The sequence below is a fragment of the Triticum aestivum genome, chromosome 1A, assembly GCF_018294505.1.
Source record: "Triticum aestivum cultivar Chinese Spring chromosome 1A, IWGSC CS RefSeq v2.1, whole genome shotgun sequence".
NCBI classification, from domain to species: Eukaryota; Viridiplantae; Streptophyta; class Magnoliopsida; order Poales; family Poaceae; genus Triticum; species Triticum aestivum.
In genome coordinates this window covers 501447835-501469050 of record NC_057794.1, presented here as the reverse complement: position 1 = coordinate 501469050, position 21216 = coordinate 501447835, and the positions used below count along the sequence as shown (strand labels likewise).

At 47.2% G+C, this 21216-nt stretch overlaps 1 pseudogene; it reads left to right on the top strand.

Moving 5' to 3' along the window:
• Nucleotides 1-2190: 2190 nt before the first annotated feature.
• Nucleotides 2191-3447, top strand: LOC123161774 (leucine-rich repeat protein 1-like; annotated as a pseudogene).
• Nucleotides 3448-21216: the final 17769 nt, after the last annotated feature.

Here is a 21216-nt window from a genome sequence, read left to right as displayed (position 1 = left end):
GGGTCGCGGCTATAGGACGGGGTGAGCGGGGTGCCGGCGCGTGCGTCCATGGGTGCGGGTCGCCGGCGCCGGCGCGCGGGGCTTTGGAGGGGGAGAAGAAGAGCGCAGCGCGAGCGTCGTGTGTGCCGCGCGCGGAAGCGGGCGCCGCAAATACACCGCGCGACGTACCGCTTCCTAGCGCGCGCCCAACTGCTTATACCACGCACGCGGTTATTGCGCGCCCGCTGGAGCCATCCGCCGGGTTGCGCACGCTAAAACGGAGGATTTTGCGGCGCGGCGCCTGTTTTGCGCTCCTGTTGGAGATGCTCACACGGTTCCATTTCCAAAATCCAAACCCATCTTACATACAGCATGGTCCAATACTAACGTGAGATTTTAGTAGGGGGGTGGCTGAAAGTTTTATTATGTAAAACAAATATGTGCACAACACTTTCATTTGTTTTTTTTGCGAGTGAACACTTTCATTTGTTGAAACATGCTCAAATACTTTCTTTCGTTCTCATATCTTTTGCAAGGAAAAGGTTGATCGTATTCTACTTCAAACATCAAACAACTTTGGTCTATACGTATTATCATGCTTAACTACATGTACAATTTTATCCCATGGACCCCAATTTTTGATCCCATAGGAAGAAAACCACCTGCATGTGACATGAATGTATATCTATAACAAACAGCTCACCCAATCGATAACCATGCTATATTAGGCCAACAGTTACAAAACATAAAGAGTGTCCAAAAGTGGGTGGCCAACCATCAATGAGTACGGAAAAAATATGCATCGGCTTTTCTTGTGCATGGAACATTTTTGCTAAGTAAAAACCCACTGGGTGTTTATAGAAACAAATCATGCACATAATTCTACGACATTTAGTGCTAGCGAGGTACTATGTGAGATTTTAAGAGGACTTGTAGGCTGAAATAGTTATCTACATGAGGATATGTGTACATAATCGCCATTTCACGTAGGCACAAGAAATTGTCAGAATTGTAGGCACGAGAATATCAAAGAGAAATGATGACCTACTATGCGTGGCGATTTCACGTATAGCTTTAACCCACAACTACGAGCATGAAACATCAATTGTAGGCTCGTGGATCTGAAACTGGGAGGCTGCCATCGAGGGACCTGCGTCGCTGCCAACCACAAGCTCGTCCACCCTGAGCTCCGCGCCTCCGCCAACCTCTGCCGCCTGTTGCGTCGGCCGACGAGCTTGCTAGAGCAGCATGTTGCCACGCCCTTCTTCCTCCCCTCCTTCTTCTTCTCCTCTCCCTCCTAGTCTATCACCCTCCTCTCTCCTCTGCAGATCTTGGAAACCGCCCGATCTTGGCTTGTTGTCGTGCCTGGCCATGGCGCCGCTGCACGCCAGCAACCGCCCTACTCTCCCCTCGTCGGTCTGCAAGTGACCTCTTGTTGCGCTCGAAGAGATTGTCACAAGGGCCACGTTGCAAAGCTATCCTATGGTGAGTTGCTACGGGCTGTCCGATAAAAGGCAGATCTAACAGTTGCTGAGGCGGCAGATGACGCTAGAAAATCATTCGGTTGAGCGGAAGCATTTCCGTAAAAAAAAAATCAGCGAGGGCAATATTTTTAACATAAGAAAGTACTGGTCGTGAGTGACTGAAAAAATATTGGCGATGTTTATTTTATTGCACTCCCAACGCATCATATCTTGAAATGATATCTTTAGCAAAAAATTAGTGTATAGGTATAACTCTACCAATGCGTGCATCATATCTTAAGATTATATCTTAAGCATTAAATGAGCGTATTCATATAGCTCTACCAATGCATGCATAACTCTATCAATGCATGCATCATATCAAGATTATATCTTCTGCATTAGATGAGTGTGTAGATACAACTCTATCAATGCATGCATCATACCTTATAGATACAACTATACCGATGAACTATATCTCAAATATTGCTAAAAAGAACTATATCTCAAATACACTACAATGTTAATATGCTAGTATAATCTATATTAAATGAAGCCTAGTGTACATGTAACACTAAGATATAGTGCATTGATAAAGTTATTATATATAATCTATATTAAATGTAGTAGTCTTAGGGCGGTGCCACTGATTTCCAAGAACAACTGTGGCTGGTGGCACGTACTCCGCCTCCTCTTTAAAACCCCTCACACAAACCGATTCCCGTTCATCGAAGCAAAACATCACAGACAATCCGCCATCGTGCTAGCCCGCTCCCCTCACATCACATCAACACTTGCCCTGCCTTGCACCTATGGCACCCACGGCGGCCGAATCACGTCTGCTCCTGGTTGTGATCATCCTTGCGACCTTCGCGTCGACCCTTCTGCTGACGCCAGTGGCGGCGAACCAGGACGTGGACCCTTGAAGAACTGGGACCCGAGCCTGGTGGACGCCTGCACCTGGTCCCACATCACCTGCGACCGCAATAACAACCGCGTCACCCGCATGCAAGTGCACTTGGATACCTCCATTCCCATACGCGCGACTCTGATTTAGTCCCTGTGTGTGCCTCCGGCACTCATCTACTCCCTCCGTTTCTAAATATAAGTTTTTGTAGAGATTACACAATAGACTACATACGAAGCAAAATGAGTGAATCTATACTCTAAAATGCATCTGTATACATCCGTACGTGGTTTATAGTGAAATCTCTACAAGGACTTATATTTAGTAACGGAGGGAGTAATTACTAGGGTAAACATTTCTTTGTTTTAACAGAGATCTTAACAAAATGAACCTGTCCGGACCTCTGGCGCCGGAGCTCGGCAAACTTGACCGGCTACAATATTTGTGAGCCTCTAACCCAGTTTATCTCTGCCTGTGACAACTTACTAGTGATTCTGTTAACGCACGCTTCCGGAAAGGGTTGTATTGACCGACTCTTCTGGCATCTGATCAACAGGGAAATCGATCACAACCGTTTGACAGGGCCAATCCCAAGGGAGCTGGCTGGGCTGTCCAGCCTGAAACACGCGTAAGTGGAGAGCTCAGCTTTCATGTATTCTTCTCTGCATTCCAATTGTCATCCGCGCACTTCGTGTCATGTCCAACCCGCGTTTCGCTTGCAGGGATTTCTCGAACAACAACCTCTGCGGGCCGATTCCGACCACTGGAGCGTTTCGGCGCATACCTCGGAGTAGGTACGTACGGTACTAGCACATCCGCCTTCAGTATGCAACGACCTGTTCTGATAATCAAGTTGATGCTGTACAAGTGTACATGTATTGCTTCCACCACTGCTCGTGAGCGCTGACCATGCATGCATCTCCATTCTCCATTGTTGATATGGTGCAGCTTTGCCAACAACCCGCGTCTGGGCAGGAAGTGCTAGATGGCGCCGGTGGCCGGCGTGAAATAAACTGGTGGTGGCATGCAGTTGTAGCTGGCGAAGTGGCGGCGGCGGTTCATGTTGATAGTAGCTGTGTGTGCGTGTGTATGTGTGTGTGCCAGACCAGACAGGTTGATTAGTTTCTGCTTTGTACAAGCCGAGATAGATGTGGTCGTTGCCGTGAGATCGATTACATCCCGTAATAAAATCGCTAACTGATCCTCCATCCTATTTATCTTTTCTTTCTCCGGAGGGTGGCGAAGACTCGCACGGATCTTGCCGATGAGTACCGTCTGAAGCTGGAGCTCATGGAAACCAAGGTTGAAGGCAGGACCGTCACCCTTAAGGCAAAGCTGAATGAAGCGGAGCAGCACGAGAGCGCCGCCAAGGCAGCTAAGGCTTTGGCCCAGGCTGACTTGGTCTCCACACGCGCCGACTTGCTCTCACTTCAGCGGCAGATCGATGGTGCCGCGTCCCTCGCGAAGAAGAATGCGGATGAGGCGTGCCGTCGGCGGACGCTGCAGCGCGAGCATGCTTCTATGCTCCAGGGCTCTCAAGGTGAGGGCCAACCGAGTCTTGAGCATCATCTGCGACGAGAGCATCCCCCACCTGCGCGAGAAAGATTACGTCGGCTACCTCCGCTTCTTCACCGAGGTCCTGAGGTCGCAGACGTCCTTCTGAGGCAAGCTCTTCGGGGCTCGCGAGGTTTTTAGGTCTCCCGAGGGTCTTGCTGGCTCGCCCAAGAGAGCCTCGCGAGGAACGAATGTCGTACTACGGCTGGGTATGCGCAGTGATCCTACGGTGATTGCATCCTTGGCCTGGGGGCCTTGCCGTCGGCCAGGCCAACCTGAGCGTGCTTCGTGTGCCATACCACGCCCAGCCCCCACTCGCGAGGCGCTCGCAAGGGATCAGGTGCGAGCCCTCAGAAAACATGCAACCAGAAGGCGAGAAACCGACACAATCAAGAAAAAATCCCGCGGTTTTGATAACACAAAGAGAACTTCAAATCTCAATCCAAAAGGCGGTGAATCAGGTTACAGAAAATGGGGCGAAAGCAAACAACCACGTCCGACACCTAGCTAGTCTTCTTGTCTTCTCACCAGCGCAGAGCTAAGTGCTTTCACTGGGTGTGAGCATAGTCATTGGGGGACAGTATCGACGGCCAGTGCGGAGCATGGTGCTTCCATTTGAACGTGGGTGGGAGCCACCGTGAGGCCCGAGGGCGGCACTCAGGAGACTCCGGGGCGTGTACAACTCTATTCATTATTACGTGAGAGTGTCACGAGCGGAGACCATCACAGGCGCGAGCCTTGCTTCATATCGTCAGACGAGGGCCCAGCCCTACGCCTCCCCCGACCACCATTGGGGCGTCAGGAAACTAGGACGAGACCAAGGGGCAAGGGGGACGCTGGCGGTACCCTCGGCGACCACGGGCCCTCTGCCGGGGGGAAGGGCTCGCCAGCGCCTTCCCAGGCAGAGGACCTACATCCGTGCAGCGCCTTGCTCCATGCGGCGTGGGGGAGGCCCTGGCTCCGGGCCCCTCCCGCGCAGCCCCCAGTGCGCCTCTCCCGACTGGAGTGTAGCCGTCACCCGGGGGTCTCTGGCCGCTGCTATGGCCTGGTTCACCTGCGGTCCATGGTTAGCGTAAGCATGCTCCTGAGATACTGGCTGTACCCAATGGTTATTGTCGTTGAAGGGGTCGGCGAAGCTTCCTGGCGCCTCGTGGAAAGCCTCAGCCTCTTGCGTCCCTTTTGTCCAGCCTGGCTCAGGGAACGAGCCGAGGCCTTCCCCTGATGTGTACTCCAGGTCCATCATGTGAGGCACGTAGGCGTCTGGGGTTGCTGTGCTAGGGCCATCGCCTGGGTGCCCCGCGCCATGGGCCACCGGGCACGGCGCCTGGCACTGTTGTCCATGGGGTGACATCCCGTCGCGGCCCCGCAGGGGACCGCCAGAGCTTGCCTCGCCTGGAGGCGGCGCTGTTGTGGTAGGACGAGCGGCGTCGCGGGCCATGTTGATGCTGTCGGGTCCCCCAGGCGCTCCGGGGGGCGCGCGGGCACGCCAGGGTCCGGGGGGCGCGCGGGCACGCCGGGGTCCGGCGCGTGCCCCTGCCACAACCTGCGGCATGGGCAGGGTGCAGAAGGGTGCCGCTCCCCTGCATGTGGTGTCAAGCAGCTCGGCGACCCGCTCCAGCAGGGCGTCGTGACCGCCCTCCGCCAACCTGCAGTGCAGCAGCTCTCGCGCCACGATGAGCGCAACCCGCATGTTCGCCTGCTCCCGACGAGTGTGTCGTGCTGTTGCCGCGGCGTAGCCCGAAGATCGTGTGGTGGCGCGCGTATGCCGTGGTGCGAGAGCGGATGGCGCCGACCTGCACCGCCCTGTCCGGCAGTGTTGGGCGGCGCACGGGATGCCTGGAGCGCGGAGTGAAGGTCTTCTTGGGCGGAAGGCGCTGCCCGGATGGGCCAAGAAGCCCAGTGCTCGGCATGAGCCCTCGGATCGTCGGCCATCGGAGCTATGGGGCGATGGCGGGCCGACTGGAAGAAGAGAAGCTCCAACACACCCCTACATGGCGCACTAAATGTCGGATTCGGGGTTCCACAGACCATTGAGAGGTTCGAACACTGGGGTGCGTGCGAAGAACTCGTCCTCCCCATTCTGCCCACGCATCCATTCCATGGCCTAGCTCGACGAACTAAATGGACAAGAGACACGGAAGTTTACCTAGGTTCGGGCCACCTTGTGGTGTAAAACCCTACTCCTGCTTTGTGGTGGATTGGCCTCGAGGGGCTGAGGATGGACTAGTACAAAGGTGGAACAGCCTCAGGAGGAGTGGTGCTCTTGTGCTTGATGAGCTGATGGGTGTGAGGATGATCTGAATAATCCTTCCTCTTCTATGGTGATGGTTAGGTCCTATTCATAGTGGCCTTGGTCCTCTTCTCAAATGTAAGGCGGGAAGGGAACCCACAACGGTCAAATTCGAAGGGGGCAACTAGTACAAGTTATCCTGACAAAAATAGTCTTCGCCTGCAAAAGCTCCTGGTCATGACACCACGGTGGGCTACGCGATGACCTCCGTCCTGTCGTCCTGGTGGTCTTGGTCTTGTTACACCGAAATTGAAATCTTTGCTTAATTCCTCGGGACTCCGCGCCTGCGCTTGCCTCCTTAGCACAAAAGAGAAAACTGGTACACTGGACCCGCTGACGCCCGCCTGGCCTTGGTCGTCATGGTTCACGTCATATGAATCTCGCGAGGTGCACCTTGCATTGATATCTCCGTTCTTCGGGAGCCAGCCTAGCGAGGCTGCCTCAGGGAGGTTTTGGTATCGTCCGCCTCGCGAGGCTTGACCCCTCGCGAGGGTCTTGGGTTGTTGTTGTTGAAGCTGGGCCGTACCAGACCGTTAATTGAGCCATGTCATGGGCCGCATGCATGCAAGTCTCGATACCCCCGTTTTCAGGACGCCAACAAGAATAGTGTGTCATCGGCTCGTCTCTGCTAACCTGGGGCCCTTGGGGTATTTATAGGCAGCGAGAAGCTGAGGAAATTCTGGGGCCCTTGAAAAATTCATTAATTAGCTTAAGAATTGGGGTCTTAGGCTCATAGGAATTTGGGGCAATCAATTGCTGAAGACTGAAGAAGACGATGACGGCTGGGAGACGAACGAGCCGGCTGCGTTTTCTCGGAGAGAACTAAGGAAAGGGGATCTTGGATTGCGTTTGTGCCGGACTTTGCTTCCTCTCTCTTCATGGGCTGGGCCTGCTTTCTTTGTGTACTAGATCTTTTTAGTAATATATATATACTAGTAGTACACCCGTGCATTGCTACGGGCTACAATGCATACAAATAAATCACACAAATGGTCATATTCAAGGTCAAATCTTATTCCTCATACATCCGAGCATGTTAGGACATTAAGCAAGCTCCACAAAATTTAACCGTCTGGATAGTACGGACCCCCCCCACCCCCCACACGTGCGTTACTACGGGCTACAATGCATACAAATAAATCACACAAATAGTCATATCCAAAGTCAAATCTTATTCCTCATACATCCGAGCATGTTAGGACATTAAGCAAGCTCCACAAAATTTAACCGTCTGGATAGTCCGGACCCCCCCCCCCCCACACACACTCCCACACGTGCGTTGCTACGGGCTACAATGCATACAAATAAATCACACAAATAGTCATATCCAAGGTCAAATCTTATTTCTCATACATCCGAGCATGTTAGGACATTAAGCAAGCTCCACAAAATTTAACCGTCTGGATAGTCTGGACCCCCCCCCCCACCCCCCACCCGTGCGTTGCTACGGGCTACAATGCATACAAATAAATCACACAAATAGTCATATCCAAGGTCAAATCTTATTCCTCATACATCCGAGCATGTTAGGACATTAAGCAAGCTCCACAAAATTTAACCGTCTGGATAGTCCGGACCCCCCCCCCCACACACACAAATCCAACCCATATATTATCCCAACATGCGGTCCCAACACGAAAACCCTATCCCACGACGCACACTTACCTTTCTTGTTGGACATTCCACTTACCGCTCGGATTCCCGTCTTAACAGGACATTTCTCGCTGGGGCCCTCGTTATTAACTCTTGAAGCAACCAACAACCCTTCTATCCTAACCAAAAAAATTGTACGGCTTGATGAAAATAATATATGGACCGCTCGCTCATGCTGTTTGTTGCAAAGAATCTCACATGAAATGTTATACATATGTCACATTGGTTCACTATCCTATCTATAATGTCGTGACAGTAGTTTAGAAACTCTCCTAGCACTCCAAATATCGGCAACAAAATCACCAAATATATAGCATCCGCAGCTACCATCAAATAGGACACTAAACAACATTTGCAGCAAGCAATCAATTTATGCACCAAGCACACTGTGCAGAAGCAACAAGCTATCAAGATTTCTTCTACTCACAGAACTGACATATGTGACTAACTCTGTAAGAAGCTTTGCCTTCAGGACCTAAAAATGGTGTAGTCCCATCACTACTTCAGCCGCTCTCTGATCTCAATAGAAAACATGGAGATCGTCTAAAAAACATAGTACACTTCGGCTGCACTTAAATAAGCTTGCTAAAAAGAAACTTCTCAAGTGACGTAAGAAAAAATATAAGTAACTTCCACTTGACAGTCGCATCATTTGACTTATAGATTTTCAGTTAGCATGGCAACTGAAGTGAGTCTATTGATTAAATTACATAGTTCATTGTTAAATGCTAAACATAGATTTAGAAGAGTTTCCAATGCTCATCTGTCAAATATGCTACTGTATACTTAGAGCATCTCCACCCCCCCCCCCCCGAGGAGCCTTTTTTCTCTGCCGGCGATGCAAAAAGGGCAAAAAATGGTCCAGCCGTGCCCCCAAGCCCCCCCCCCCCCAAACAATTTCAAAAAGGCTCACCTTGTATCCACTGCTAGTAGTGTCTATAAAAGAGCTCTTTGTCCCTACATCGGCGAGTTAATACTTTGATCTCTACCAACTGGAAGCACATATAACTATATTTAAAAACAGGAACATCTGCTATCTTCATGAGTAAATAAACAGTAAAAAAGTAGATGACCAAACCCAAATATTTTCATGAATGTTACAGGTCATTTTTGTTAATGTGTAAGTACATCAAACATGTTCTAACAAGCAGGAAAATTGTAGAAACATTCAAATGATGAGCAGTTCCTAATTCCTATCATGGAATCACTGCATGATGCATTGCACTGAGCACCTTCTGTGTGATATGGAGATGGGCAGATGCAAAGATCAAGGAATTAAAATTCGAAAAGAATAAATAAGCTATCAGTAAGCCAATAGAAATCGACACAGAAAAAATAAATAAGTTTACTTCAGTAGCCGATAGGGATCGACGCATTTGGAGACATAACTACCACAACAAAGATTCCATCGTTGTAATAATAGCCTTAGTGCTGAATTATACTCCTTAAAATATGTCTCGGGCATTTTCTTCAAGTACCTTGTAGGCAAAAAGAATGACAATGATTCTAGGGAATGAAATTCTCTCGCAAATAATCTGACTTGTGTTGGAAATATGCCCTAGAGGCAATAATAAAAGTATTATTATTATATTTCCTTGTTCATGATAATTGTCTTTTATTCATGCTATAACTGTATTATCCGGAAATCGTAATACACGTGTGAATACATAGACCACAATATGTCCCTAGTGAGCCTCTAGTTGACTAGCTCGTTGTGATCAACAGATAGTCATGGTTTCCTGGCTATGGACATTGGATGTCGTTGATAACGGGATCACATCATTAGGAGAATGATGTGATGGACAAGACCCAATCCTAAGACTAGCACAAAAGATCGTGTAGTTCATTTGCTAGAGCTTTGCCAATGTCAAGTATCTCTTCCTTTGACCATGAGATCGTGTAACTCCTGGATACCGTAGGAGTGCTTTGAGTGTATCAAACGTCACAACGTAACTGGGTGACTATAAAGGTGCACTACAGGTATCTCCGAAAGTATCTATTGTTTTATGCGGATCGAGACTGGGATTTGTCACTCCGTGTAAACGGAGAGGTATCTCTGGGCCCACTCAGTAGGACATCATCATATGCGCAATGTGACCAAGGAGTTGATCACGGGATGATGTGTTACGGAACGAGTAAAGTGACTTGTCGGTAACGAGATTGAACAAGGTATTGGATACCGACGATCGAATCTCGGGCAAGTAACATATCGATAGACAAAGGGAATTGAATACGGGATCGATTGAGTCCTTGACATCGTGGTTCATCCGATGAGATCATCGTGGAACATGTGGGAGCCATCATGGGTATCCAGATCCCGCTGTTGGTTATTGACCGGAGAACGTCTCGGTCATGTCTACATGTCTCCCGAACCCGTAGGGTCTACACACTTAAGGTTCGATGACGCTAGGGTTATAAAGGAAGCTTGTATGTGGTAACCGAATGTTGTTCGGAGTCCCGGATGAGATCCCGGACGTCACGAGGAGTTCCGGAATGGTCCGGAGGTAAAGATTTATATATAGGAAGTCCTGTTTCGGCCATCGGGACAAGTTTCGGGGTCATCGGTATTGTACCGGGACCACCGGAAGGGTCCCGGGGGCCCACCGGGTGGGGCCACCTGCCCCGGGGGGCCACATGGGCTGTAGGGGGTGCGCCTTGGCCTACATGGGCCAAGGGCACCAGCCCCTAGAGGCCCATGCGCCAAGATAAAGGAAAAAGGGGAGAGTCCTAAAGGGGGAAGGCACCTCCGAGGTGCCTTGGGGAGGATGGACTCCTCCCCATCCTTAGCCGCACCCCTTCCTTGGAGGAGGGGGCAAGGCTGCGCCCTCCCCCTCTCCCTTGGCCCTATATATAGTGGGGAAAAGGAGGAGCAATCAGACCTAAGGCCTTTGGTTGCCTCCATCTCCCTCCCGTGACACATCTCCTCTCCCGTAGATGCTTAGCGAAGCTCTGCGGGATTGCCACGCTCCTCCACCACCACCACGCCGTTGTGCTGCTGTTGGATGGAGTCTTCCTCAACCTCTCCCTCTCTCCTTGCTGGATCAAGGCGTGGGAGACGTCACCGGGCTGTACGTGTGTTGAACGCGGAGGTGCTGTGCGTTCAGCACTTGATCATCGGTGATCTGAATCACGACGAGTACGACTCCATCAACCCCGTTCACTTGAACGCTTCCGCTTAGCGATCTACAAGGGTATGTAGATGCACTCTCCTCTCTCTCTTTCTACTCGTTGCTGGTCTCTCCATAGATAGATCTTGGTGATACGCGTAGGAAAATTTTGAATTTCTGCTACGTTCCCCAACAGTGGTATCAGAGCTAGGTTTATTGCGTAGATTCTTTGCACGAGTAGAACACAAAGTAGTTGTGGGCGTTGATGTTGTTCAATATGCTTACCGTTACTAGTCCAATCTTGTTTCGGCGGTATTGTGGGATGAAGCGGCCCGGACCGACCTTACACGTACTCTTACGTGAGACCGGTTCCACCGACAAACATGCACTAGTTGCATAAGGTGGCTGGCGGGTGTCTGTCTCTCCCACTTTAGTCGGATCGGATTCGATGAAAAGGGTCCTTATGAAGGGTAAATAGCAATTGGCATATCACGTTGTGGTTCATGCGTAGGTAAGAAACGTTCTTGCTAGAAACCCATAGCAGCCACGTAAAACATGCAACAACAATTAGAGGACGTCTAACTTGTTTTTGCAGGGTATGCTATGTGATGTGATATGGCCAAAAGGATGTGATGAATGATATGTGATGTATGAGATTGGTCATGTTCTTGTAATAGGATTCACGACTTGCATGTCGATGAGTATGACAACCGGCAGGAGCCATAGGAGTTGTCTTTATTTTTTGTATGACCTGCGTGTCATTGAAGAACGCCATGTAAACTACTTTACTTTATTGCTAAACGCGTTAGTCATAGAAGTAGAAGTAGTCGTTGGCGTGACAACTTCATGAAGACACGATGATGGAGATCATGATGATGGAGATCATGGTGTCATGCCGGTGACAAGATGATCATGGAGCCCCGAAGATGGAGATCAATGGAGCTATATGATATTGGCCATATCATGTCACAACTATATAATTGCATGTGATGTTTATTATGTTTATGCATCTTATTTGCTTAGAACGACGGTAGTAAATAAGATGATCCCTCATTAAAATTTCAAGAAGTGTTCTCCCCTAACTGTGCACCGTTGCTACAGTTCGTCGTTTCGAAGCACCACGTGATGATCGGGTGTGATAGATTCTTACGTTCACATACAACGGGTGTAAGACAGTTTTACACAGCGAAAACACTTAGGGTTAACTTGACGAGCCTAGCATGTACAGACATGGCCTCGGAACACGGAGACCGAAAGGTCGAGCATGAGTCGTATAGTAGATACGATCAACATGAAGATGTTCACCGACGTTGACTAGTCCGTCTCACGTGATGATCGGACACGGCCTAGTTGACTCGGATCATGTAATCACTTAGATGACCAGAGGGATGTCTATCTGAGTGGGAGTTCATAAGATGAACTTAATTATCTTGAACATAGTCAAAAGACCCTTTGCAAATTATGTCGTAGCTCGCGCTATAGTTCTACTGTTTAGATATGTTCCTAGAGAAAATTATAGTTGAAAGTTGAAAGTAGCGATTATGCGGACAGTAGAAAGCTTATGTCCTTAATGCACTGCTCAATGTGCTGAACCCCAAACGTCGTTTGTGGATGTTGCGAACATCGGACATACACGTTTTGATAACTACATGATAGTTCAGTTAAATGGTTTAAGTAGAGGCACCAAAGACGTTTTCGAAACGTCACGGAACATATGAGATGTTTCGAGGGCTGAAATTGGGATTTCAGGCTCGTGCTCACGTCAAGAGGTATAAGACCTCCGATGATTTTCTTAGCCTGCAAACTAAGGGAGAAAAGCTCAATCGTTGAGCTTGTACTCAGATTGTCTGAGTGCAACAATCACTTGAATCGAGTGGGAGTTGATCTTCCAGATGAGATAGTGATGTTTCCCCAAAGTCATTGCCACCAAGCTGCTAGAGCTTCGTGATGAACTATAACATATCAGGGATAGATATGATGATCCTTGAAATATTCGTGATGTTTGACACCGCGAAAGTAGAAATCAAGAAGGAGCATCAATCGTTGATGGTTGGTGAAACCACTAGTTTCAAGAAGGGTAAGGGAACAAAGGGATACTTCATGAAACGGCAATTCAGCTGCTGCTCTAGTGAAGAAACCCAAGGTTGAACCCAAACCCGAGACTAAGTGCTTCTGTAATAAGGGGAACAACCACTGGAGCAGCATTACCCTAGATACTTGGTAGATGAGAGGGCTGGCAAGGTCGATAGAAGTATATTGGATATACATTATGTTAATGTGTACTTTACTAGTACTCCTAGTAGCACCAGGGTATTAGATACCGGTTCGGTTGCTAAGTGTTAGTAACTCGAAATAAAAGCTACGGAATAAAACGGAGACTAGCTGAAGGTGAGCTGACGATATGTGTTGGAAGTGTTTCCAAGTTTGATGTGATCAAACATCGCACGCTCCCTCTACCATCAAGATTAGTATTAAACCAGAATAATTATCATTTGGTGTTTGCGTTGAGCATAGACATGATTGGATTATGTCTATCGCAATACGGTTATTCATTTAAGGAGAATAATGGTTACTCTATTTTGAATAATACCTTCAATGGTCTTGCACCTAAAGGAATGGTTTATTGAATCTCGGTCGTAGTGATACACATTTTCATGCCAAAAGATATAAGATAGTAATGATAGTACCACTTACTTGTGGCACTGCCATGTAAGTCATAATGGTATAAAACGCATGAAGAAGCTCCATGTTGATGGATCTTTGGACTCACTCGGTTTTGAAAAGTTTGAGACATGCGAACCATGTCTATTGGTATATATGCATGAAGAAACTCCATGCAAATGGATTGTTTGGACTCACTTGATTTTGAATCACTTGAGATATGCAAATCATACCACATGGACAAGATGACTGAAAAGCCTCACTTTCAGTAAAATGGAACAAGATAGCAACTTGTTGGAAGCAACACATTTTGATGTGTGCAGTCCAATGAGTGCTGAGGCATGCAGTGAATATCGTTATGTTCTTACTTCACAGATGATTCGAGTAGATGTTGAGAATATTTACTTGATGAAACACAAGTCTGAATTATTGAATGGTTCAAGTAATTTCAGAGTGAAGTAGAAGATCATTGTGACAAGAGGATAAAATGTCTATGATATGATCATAGAGATGAATATCTGAGTTACGAGTTTTGGCACACAATTAAGACATTGTGGAAATTGTTTCACAATTAATACCGCCTGGAACATCATAATGTGATGGTGTGTCCGAACATCATAGTTGCACCCTATTGGATATGGTGCGTACCATGATGTCTCTTATCGAATTACCACTATCGTTCATGGGTTAGGCATTAGAGACAACCACATTCACTTTAATAGGGCACCACGCAATTCCGATGAGATGACACCGTATGAATTATGGTTTAGAGAAACCTAAGTTGTCGTTTCTTAAAAGTTTGGGGCTGCGACGCTTATATGAAAAAGTTTCAGGTTGATAAGCTCGAACCCAAAGCGGATAAAATGCATCTTCATAGGAAACCCAAAACAGTTGGGTATACCTCCTAATTCAGATCCGAAAGCAATATGGATTGTTTCTAGAATCGGGTCCTTTCTCGAGGAAAAGTTTCTCTCGAAAGAGTTGAGTGGGAGGATGGTGGAGACTTGATGAGGTTATTGAACCGTCTCTTCAACTAGTGTGTGGCAGGGCACAGGGAGATTGTTCCTGTGGCACCTACACCAATTGAAGTGGAAGCTTATGATATTGATCATGAAACTTCGGATCAAGTCACTACCAAACCTCGTAGGACGACAAGGACACGTACTACTTCGGAGTGGTAAGGTGATCCTGTCTTGAAGGTCATGTTGCTAGACAACAATGAACCTATGAGCTATGGAGAAGCGATGGTGGGCCCGAATTCCGACAAATGGTTAGAAGCCATGAAATCCGAGATAGTATCCATATATCAGAACAAAGCATGGACTTTGGTGGACTTGCCCGATGATCGGCAAGTCATTAAGATAAATGGATCTTTAAGAAGAAGACGGACGTGGATGGTAATGTCACCGTCTATGAGGCTCGACTTGTGGCGAAGAGTTTTTCACAAGTTCAAGGAGTTGACTACGATGAGATTTTCTCACTCGTAGCGATGCTTAAAGTCCGTCGGAATCATGTTAGCATTAGCTGCATTTATGAAATCTGGCAGATGGATGTCAAGACAAGTTTCCTTACCAGTTTTTCGTAAGGAAAGGTTGTATGCAATACAATCAGAAAAGTTTTGTCGATCCTAAGGATGCTAAAAGGTATGCTAGCTCCAGCGATCCTTCTAAGGACTGGAGTAAGCATCTCGGAGTTGGAATGTACGCTTTGATGAGATGATCAAAGATTTTGGATTTATACAAAGTTTATGAGAAACTTGTATTTCCAAAGAAGTGAGTGGGAGCACTATAGAATTTCTGATGAGTATATGTTGTTGACATATTGATGATCAGAGATGATGTAGAATTTCTAGAAAGCATATAGGGTTATTTGAAAGGTGTTTTTCAATAGAAAACCTGGATTAAGCTACTTGAACATTGAGCATCAAGATCTATAAGGATAGATCAAAATGCTTAATAATACTTTCAAATGAGCACATACCTTGACATGATCTTGAAGGTGTTCAAGATGGATCAGTCAAAGAAGAAGTTCTTGCCTGAGTTGTAAGGTACGAAGTTAAGACTTAAATCTCGACCTCGGCAGAATAGAGAGAAAGGACGAAGGTCGTCCCCTATGCTTTAGACGTAGGCTCTTCAGTATGCTATGCTGTGTACCGCACCTGAAGTGTGCCTTGCCATGAGTCAGTCAAGGGGTACAAGAGTGATCCAAGAATGGCTCACAGGACAGCGGTCAAAGTTATCCTTAGTAACTAGTGGACTAAGGAATTTTCTCGATTATGGAGGTGGTAAAAGAGTTCGTCGTAAAGGTTACGACGATGCAAGCTTGACACCTATCCGGATAGCTCTGAGTAGAGAGACCGGATACATATAATGGAGCAATAATTTAGAATAGCTCCAAGTAGAACAGTTGTTTGGAATAGCTCCAAATAGAGCGTGGTAGCTGCATCTAGGAGATGACATAAAGATTTGTAAAGCACACACGGATCTGAAAGGTTCAGACCCGTTGACTAAAACCTCTCTCACAAGCAACATGATCAAACATAAAACTCATTGAGTGTTAATCACATAGTGATGTGAACTAGACTACTGACTCTAGTAAACTCTTGGGTATTAGTCACATGGCGATGTGACCTGTGAGTGTTAATCACATGGCGATGTGAACTAGATTATTGACTCTAGTGCAAGTGGGAGACTGTTGGAAATATGCCCTAGAGGCAATAATAAAAGTATTATTATTATATTTCCTTGTTCATGATAATTGTCTTTTATTCATGCTATAACTGTATTATCCGGAAATCGTAATACACGTGTGAATACATAGACCACAATATGTCCCTAGTGAGCCTCTAGTTGACTAGCTCGTTGTGATCAACAGATAGTCATGGTTTCCTGGCTATGGACATTGGATGTCGTTGATAACGGGATCACATCATTAGGAGAATGATGTGATGGACAAGACCCAATCCTAAGACTAGCACAAAAGATCGTGTAGTTCATTTGCTAGAGCTTTGCCAATGTCAAGTATCTCTTCCTTTGACCATGAGATCGTGTAACTCCTGGATACCGTAGGAGTGCTTTGGGTGTATCAAACGTCACAACGTAACTGGGTGACTATAAAGGTGCACTACAGGTATCTCCGAAAGTATCTATTGTTTTATGCGGATCGAGACTGGGATTTGTCACTCCGTGTAAACGGAGAGGTATCTCTGGGCCCACTCGGTAGGACATCATCATATGCGCAATGTGACCAAGGAGTTGATCACGGGATGATGTGTTACGGAACGAGTAAAGTGACTTGCCGGTAACGAGATTGAACAAGGTATTGGATACCGACGATCGAATCTCGGGCAAGTAACATACCGATAGACAAAGGGAATTGAATACGGGATCGATTGAGTCCTTGACATCGTGGTTCATCCGATGAGATCATCGTGGAACATGTGGGAGCCATCATGGGTATCCAGATCCCGCTGTTGGTTATTGACCGGAGAACGTCTCGGTCATGTCTACATGTCTCCCGAACCCGTAGGGTCTACACACTTAAGGTTCGATGACGCTAGGGTTATAAAGGAAGCTTGTATGTGGTAACCGAATGTTGTTCGGAGTCCCGGATGAGATCCCGGACGTCACGAGGAGTTCCGGAATGGTCCGGAGGTAAAGATTTATATATAGGAAGTCCTGTTTCGGCCATCGGGACAAGTTTCGGGGTCATCGGTATTGTACCGGGACCACCGGAAGGGTCCCGGGGGCCCACCGGGTGGGGCCACCTGCCCCGGGGGGCCACATGGGCTGTAGGGGGTGCGCCTTGGCCTACATGGGCCAAGGGCACCAGCCCCTAGAGGCCCATGCGCCAAGATAAAGGAAAAAGGGGAGAGTCCTAAAGGGGGAAGGCACCTCCGAGGTGCCTTGGGGAGGATGGACTCCTCCCCATCCTTAGCCGCACCCCTTCCTTGGAGGAGGGGGCAAGGCTGCGCCCTCCCCCTCTCCCTTGGCCCTATATATAGTGGGGAAAAGGAGGAGCAATCAGACCTAAGGCCTTTGGTTGCCTCCCTCTCCCTCCCGTGACACATCTCCTCTCCCGTAGATGCTTAGCGAAGCTCTGCGGGATTGCCACGCTCCTCCACCACCACCACGCCGTTGTGCTGCTGTTGGATGGAGTCTTCCTCAACCTCTCCCTCTCTCCTTGCTGGATCAAGGCGTGGGAGACGTCACCGGGCTGTACGTGTGTTGAACGCGGAGGTGCTGTGCGTTCAGCACTTGATCATCGGTGATCTGAATCACGACGAGTACGACTCCATCAACCCCGTTCACTTGAACGCTTCCGCTTAGCAATCTACAAGGGTATGTAGATGCACTCTCCTCTCTCTCTTTCTACTCGTTGCTGGTCTCTCCATAGATAGATCTTGGTGATACGCGTAGGAAAATTTTGAATTTCTGCTACGTTCCCCAACAACTTGTATTGTAAATTCACCTAGCTGTATGAAAATCAAAACCAATCATTAAATAGGTTATCCAAAGAATTGATAAACAGACTTTAAGAGCGAAAGTGTTTTAACCTGAACTTCCAAGAAATCATCAAAGCAGAAGTGGCTTCCCTCCCATCAATAAACTTCCAGGTGAACAGGAGAAGCATGACCATGGACAATCATACCTGAATACCTTAATAGAGAGTCATAACTGTCCTGACAATAGCACATCTCTTTGTCCCTCCTATATTCTTCAATCACATCAGAATACTAAAATTGACCATATATCATTTTCAAGAGAACAAGAATGATCGATCAAACAATTGGTCTAATTCAAAAGTTTGTGTCCTTCATTCTCATAATCGTCAGTCTTCTTAACCAACTTCTTCTTGCAATACAACATCTTTCTCCCAGCCCTCAACCCCATCCATCTGTTGGGTTTCGTAGTAATTTCAAAAATTTTCCTACGCGCACACAGGATCATGTGATGCATAGCAACGAGAGGAGAGTGTTGTCTACGTACCCAACGCAGACCAACTGCGGAAGCGATGACACGACGTAGAGGAAGTAGTCGTACGTCTTCACGATCCAACCGATCAAGCACCGAAACTACGGCACCTCCGAGTTCGAGCACACGTTCAGCTCGATGATGATCCCCGGACTCCGATCCAGCAAAGTGTCGGGGAAGAGTTCCGTCAGCACGACGGCGTGGTGACGATCTTGATGAACTACAGCAGCAGGGCTTCGCCTAGGGGGCACCGCACACGGCTAAGGAATCGATCACGTGGATCAACTTGTGTCAACTTTTGTGTTTAGAGGTGCCCCTGCCTCCGTATATAAAGGAGTAGAGAGGGGGAGGCTGGCCGGCCATAGAGGGAGGCGCAGGAGAGTCCTACTCCCTCTGGGAGTAGGATTCCTCCCCCCAATCCTAGTCCAACTAGGATTCCTCGGAGGGGAAGGGAGAGAGGGGGGCCGGCCACCTTCTCCTAGTCCTAATAGGACTAGGGGAGGGGGAAGAGGCGCAGCCACCTTGGGCTGCCCCTTTCTCCTTTCCACTAAGGCCCATGAAGGCCCATATGGCTCCCGGGGGGTTCCGGTAACCTCCCGGTAACCCGGTAAAATCCCGATTTCACCCGGAACACTTCCGATGTCCAAACATAGGCTTCCAATATATCAATCTTTACGTCTCGACCATTTAGAGACTCCTCGTCATGTCCGTGATCACATCCGGGACTCCGAACAACCTTCGGTACATCAAAATGCATAAACTCATAATATAACTGTCATCGTAACCTTAAGCGTGCGGACCCTACGGGTTCGAGAACAATGTAGACATGACCGAGACATGTCTCTGGTCAATAACCAATAGCGGGACCTGGATGCCCATATTGGCTCCTACATATTCTACGAAGATCTTTATCGGTCAGACCGCATAACAACATACGTTGTTCCCTTTGTCATCGGTATGTTACTTGCCCGAGATTTGATCGTCGGTATCCAATACCTAGTTCAATCTCGTTACCGGCAAGTCTCTTTACTCGTTCCGTAATACATCATCTCACAACTAACATATTAGTTGTAATGCTTGCAAGGCTTAAGTGATGTGTATTACCGAGAGGGCCCAGAGATACCTCTCCGACAATCGGAGTGACAAATCCTAATCTCGAAATACGCCAACCCAACATCGACCATTGGAGACACCTGTAGTACTCCTTTATAATCACCCATTTACGTTGTGACGTTTGGTAGTACCCAAAGTGTTCCTCCGGTAAACGGGAGTTGCATAATCTCATAGTCATAGGAACATGTATAAGTCATGAAGAAAGCAATAGCAACATACTAAACGATCAGGTGCTAAGCTAATGGAATGGGTCATGTCAATCAGATCATTCTACTAATGATGTGACCTCGTTAATCAAATAACAACTCATTGTTCATGGTTAGGAAACATAACCATCTTTGATTAACGAGCTAGTCAAGTAGAGGCATACTAGTGACACTCTGTTTGTCTATGTATTCACACATGTATTATGTTTCCGGAAAATACAATTCTAGCATGAATAATAAACATTTATCATGATTATAAGGAAATAAATAATAACTTTATTATTGCCTCTAGGGCATATTTCCTTCAGTCTCCCACTTGCACTAGAGTCAATAATCTAGATTACACTGTAATGAATCTAACACCCATGGAGCTTTGGTGCTGATCATGTTTTGCTCGTGGAAGAGGCTTAGTCAACGGGTCTGCAACATTCAGATCCGTATGTATCTTGCAAATCTCTATGTCTCCCACCTGGACTAGATCCCGGATGGAGTTGAAGCGTCTCTTGATGTGTTTGGTCCTTTTGTGAAATCTGGATTCCTTTGCCAAGGCAATTGCACCAGTATTGTCACAAAAGATTTTCATTGGACCCGATGTACTAGGTATGACACCTAGATCGGATATGAACTCCTTCATCCAGACTCCTTCATTTGCTGCTTCCGAAGCAGCTATGTATTCCGCTTCACATGTAGATCCCGCTACGACGCTTTGTTTAGAACTGCACCAACTGACAGCTCCACCGTTTAATGTAAACACGTATCCGGTTTGCGATTTAGAATCGTCCGGATCAGTGTCAAAGCTTGCATCAACGTAACCTTTTACGATGAGCTCTTTGTCACTTCCATATACGAGAAACATATCCTTAGTCCTTTTCAGGTATTTCAGGATGTTCTTGACCGCTGTCCAGTGATCCATTCCTGGATTACTTTGGTACCTCCCTGCTAAACTTATAGCAAGGCACACATCAGGTCTGGTACACAGCATTGCATACATGATAGAGCCTATGGCTGATGCATAGGGAACATCTTTCATATTCTCTCTATCTTCTGCAGTGGTCGGGCATTGAGTCTTACTCAATTTCACACCTTGTAACACAGGCAAGAACCCTTTCTTTGCTTGATCCATTTTGAATTTCTTCAAAATTTTGTCAAGGTATGTGCTTTGTGAAAGTCCAATTAAGCGTCTTGATCTGTCTCTATAGATCTTAATGCCTAATATGTAAGCAGCTTCACCGAGGTCTTTCATTGAAAAACTTTTATTCAAGTATCCCTTTATGCTATCCAGAAATTCTATATCATTTCCAATCAGTAAT